This window comes from Eurosta solidaginis, chromosome 4, assembly GCF_040869045.1.
Source record: "Eurosta solidaginis isolate ZX-2024a chromosome 4, ASM4086904v1, whole genome shotgun sequence".
In the NCBI taxonomy this organism is placed as follows: domain Eukaryota; kingdom Metazoa; phylum Arthropoda; class Insecta; order Diptera; family Tephritidae; genus Eurosta; species Eurosta solidaginis.
The window spans coordinates 108,908,781-108,913,715 of record NC_090322.1 but is presented as its reverse complement, the minus strand read 5'-3'; positions in this window follow the sequence as shown (position 1 = coordinate 108,913,715).

The following is a 4,935-nucleotide window of genomic DNA, read 5'->3' as shown; positions in this document are numbered from 1 at the left end:
ACTAAAATAAAAAACAAAGAATATGTTATATAAAGACTTGGGCGGGTCGATTTAAAAACCGCTCATTGCTCTGTGAAAATCGTATTCTAGGGATCAAAATAAGAAACTTTGCCGAAGGAACCATACCTCTAAAACGAATTCTGATGTCCCCCCCCCCCCCCCCCCCCTTTGGGTCGAACTTTTGGGTAGGGGCAATTTCAATTCTACCTGCTGTGTCTTGTGGTGGCTTAAAAAAAACAACACAAGCAATTTTACGATCTGCAATTGTCACAGTGATACCTTCATTTTTTAAAAGGGTTGAATAAAAAACCCACACAACTATGTTTACGACATGCAAATGCATCACAGTGATGCCTTGGTTTTAAAAGGGCATTGTAAAAACGCTAATTTCTAATAATTTTTTTTAATTTCCTTCCTATTACTAAGTTAAATTCATTTTTTCATTTACATATGTTCTGACTAAATAAATTTCTAAAGAGAAAAATAAACTCCAAAAAGAAAAACATAGGCATTTCAAAGTGGGATTTTTCAAAATTTGCCCCTACGACCCAAAGGGGGGAGGGGGGGGGGGGGGCGGCATCAGAATTCGTTTTAGAGGTATGGTTCCTTCGGCAAAGTTTCTTATTTTGATCCCTAGAATATAATTTTCACAGAGTAATGAGCGATTTTTTTGCCTCCCCACAATTCGACCCGGCCTGATAAAGTCCTATGCATTTACGTTTAAGTAAAATTTGTCCAAAAAAATAGGACAGTTAAGTTATTACTTCTCTTTAAAGTTTTTTTGTGCGCTAACAATTATTTTAGAACAATTTTTTAAAGATTTTGGTACAGACCAATATAGGTAAGTGGCAAATATGGGAAACAATATTTTATTTGAACTGAAAATGAGAGAGGCAGTAGTTCTGTCACCATTTGGCCGGTACGAATATGTACATATGCGTATTAGTATATAGATAGTAGGGTAATATACGGCCTATGCAATATTTCGACCTAAAATCGAAAACGTTTTTGGCCGTTTTTTTCGTTTAATATACAACGTGAAATTTTCCGATGCAATCAAGTTGCATTTAAATAAAAATAAACTAAATTGAAATAAAATATAATATAATAAAATAAAATAAGAAATATCAAAACAAATTAGCAATATACAAATTTTAATGTAATATCTTTGTAGCAAATTTATTTATTTTTTGTTCAGCATAATGAGCATAAAATCTGGAAATGCAAAAAACATTTTGGGTCAAATTTTCAATTAATTGTTATAAATAAATAAATTTAGTGAGTTTGAACTAAAGTTGACTTATTATTTGTGATTTCATGTTTTCTGAAAGCAACTAAAATAAAAAACAAAGAATCTGTTAACCCTGGAATATCATACTTATTTTTAATACGTAACCATCATACTTCGTCAAATCGACTACGGTAATATATAAAAGGGTACAAAGGATGTATCCTGTTTAAAAAAGATGTTTAAATTTGTATTAATAAATTCTTTTTAATATATTTTAATGAAATAAGACAAAAACAGTTTAGCTTTTTAATATTATCTATACAAAAAATCAGCAAAAAAAAAACATAATTTAAGGAGAAAACCAAAAACAAAAACATGCGTCGTCGTTTCGACGAAGTATGATATTCTAGGGTTAAATAAAGATAAGCACTCTTATACTGAACAAAAAATAAATAAATTTGCTACAAAGATATTACATTAAAATTTGTATATTGTCTTTTATGCTAATTCATTTTGATATTTCTTATTTTATTTTATACCTAAAATAGAAAATGTTTTTGGGTCGTTTTTTTTTCGTTTTATATACAACGCGAAATTTTCCGATTCAATCAAGTTGCATTTAAATAATAATAAACTAATTTCAAATAAAAGATAATATAATAAAATAAAATAGGAAATATCAAAATAAATTAGCACAAAAGACAATATACACATTTTAATGTAATATCTTTGTAGCAAATTTATTTATTTTTTGTTCACTATAAGACGTGCTATATCTAAAATGAGCATAAAATCTGGAAATGCAAAAAACATTTGGGTCAAATTTGCAATTAATTGTTATGAATAAATGAATTTAGTGAGTTTGAACAAAAGTTGACTCATTATTTCTGATTTCATTTTTTTTAAAGCAACTAAAATGAAAAACAAAGAATCTGTTAAATAAAGAGTAAGTAAAATTTGTCCAAAAAAATAGGCCGGTTAAGTTATTACTTCTCTTTAAAGTTTTTTTGTGCTCTAGCAATTATTTTAGAACAATTTTTTAAGGATTTTGGTACAGACCAATATAGGTAAGTGGCAACAATGCGAAACAATATTTTATTTGAACTTAAAATTAGTGAAGCATCAGTTCCCTCACCGTTTTTCGGGTACGAATATATACATATGTAGAGATGAAACATTTGAGCAACGCGACAATGCATTTGAACTGAAAATGAGCGAAGCAGTAGTTCTCTCACCGTTTGGCGTGTACAAATATATACATACATATGTATAGATGAAACATTTGAACAACGCGACAATGCAGCATTTGGAGCTTTGTACTCAGGGGGGTTTGTGAACATAATGGGTCCTACAGATGGCAATTTCGATAGTTGCACAGATTTTCGAATTTACAAAAAACTTTTACTTTTTTTCTCTTAATTATAAACAAATAGAGTAATATTTGTTAACAAAAATAGGCTCATGCACTGCGGCTGATCAATACGAAACGATTCATATAACTTTTATATGATTTTACGTATGCTAAGTATGCGAAACAGCCTGCCAATTGATTGTATGGAAATTTTGATAGCGTATTAATATATAGATAGTTATAAACAAATAGAGTAATATTTGTGAACAGAAATAGGCCCGTGCACTGCGGCTGATCAATGCGAATCGATTCATATAACTTTTATATGGTTTTAAGTATGCTAAGTATGCGAAACAGCCTCTCAATTGATTGTATGGAAATTTTGATAGCGTATTAATATATAGATAGTAGAGTAATATACGGCCTATACAATATTTCGACCTAAAATCGAAACTTTTTTTTTTTTGTTCGTTTAATATACAACGTGAAATTTTCCTATTCAATCAAGGTGCATTTAAATAATAATAAACTAAGTTGAAATAAAAGATAATATAATAAAATAAAATAAGAAATATCAAAATAAATTAGCATAAAAGAAAATATACAAATTTTAATGTAATATCTTTTTAGCAAATTTAATATACAACGTGATAAAAGGTAATATAATAAAATAAAATAAGAAATATCAAAATAAATTAGCATAAAAGGCAATATACAAATTTTAATATAATATCTTTGCAGCAAATTTATTTATTTTTTGTTCACTATAAGACGTGCTATATCTAAAATGAGCATAGAGCTGATAGCCATAGCAGCTAGTGCTCTATTTTGTTAGTCTTAAAATTCATTTTAAGCCTAAATACATAATAATAATAACAATAAAATGAGCATAAAATCTGGAAATGCAAAATACATTTGGGCCAAATTTGCGATTAATTGTTATAAATTGTAAAGATAGCAAATTGTAAACGTACTGTTAACATATGGTAGCTCTAACAAAAGCTAAATATTGTATTACATTCATAGATAATAAGTATCGATAACCACAGCCAACTTGGCAAATAATGAGGATGAGCAATACAAGAAAAGAGGAAGAGTCACTTGCGGTTGAAGAGTAACACGTCTTTCATTTAAGAAAGGAATAATATCCCTCATAATACAGGTTTAATACTCATAAATTTGGAAATTTTATAACTCAAGTGTTGGGTTCAACCACATACCTATTTGGAAAAATTTATATTTATTGTACAACTAAAATGGCCAACCCAAATCAAAAATTGACGAATGCATAACAAGAAGCCGGGGTGGAATTTCTCCCATCAGCCACTACGCAACTGTTGCGCAACATATTGCAGAGAGTAGTGGGAATTGGAGCAAATATAATAGCCTATGCCCCTGGAAACGCTACAGATTCTGGCGAAACTCGCGATGCCTTCTAGTATTACCAACGCCACTCTTACTGCCGACGCCGCCAATATCAATAATACCCCCGAAAATGCCGCTACAGCAGCTACAGCCACTACCATCAACAGTGCTAGAGGCCAACGATCCATACCAAGCATTAGCGACCTAGACGAAGAGGTCGTGGCATTAAAGAAGAGGCTTGAAATGTTGACACTGATCAAGAGAATAGAAGATCTTGAAGGTAGGGTCCCCATCGAGAATAAGAGACGTCTAGACTTTGGAGATATCGACCACGCTCTCCTTAAATTCAACGGAGATGATGTGTCATACTCAGTACTTAATTTCTTACGTGATTTCGAGGAAATTATGGATTCTCAGGAGCGGACGATAGCTTCAATCTTCTGGCTCTCCGTCGTTCGCTAACAGGGACAGCACGAGTCTTTCTATCAACAACAACTGCACTAAATTACGACACCCTAAGAAAGGCGCTGACTGCCGAATTTGACAAAGCAATCACCCGGCAGGAAATTTATAGGATGTTAGCACAACGCAAGTGGAAGATAAAAGACAAGTCAATTCACTGCTATATACTACACATGCAGGCTTTGGCAAAGTATGCCAATATTTCCGAAACTGAGCTAATAGATTTCATCATCGACGGTATGGGGAACTCGGTTCCGAACATTAAGCTCTTGATGACGGCACGCACCCTTGACGAATTGAAGACATTGGTAAGTCGCACCAACAAAAATTTACTGCGACCAACGTCACTGGAATTACTCCCAAGCAGCCCATCACAGCAAACTGAAAACAACAATCAGCAATATACACTGGACAATAAACAACGAAACCGAAGGTAGATTCGAGGCTATGTTTTAATTGCTCGTGACGTGGGCACATAAAGCCCAACTGCCCGTATCCATTACGCCCAGATGGGGCATGCTTCCGC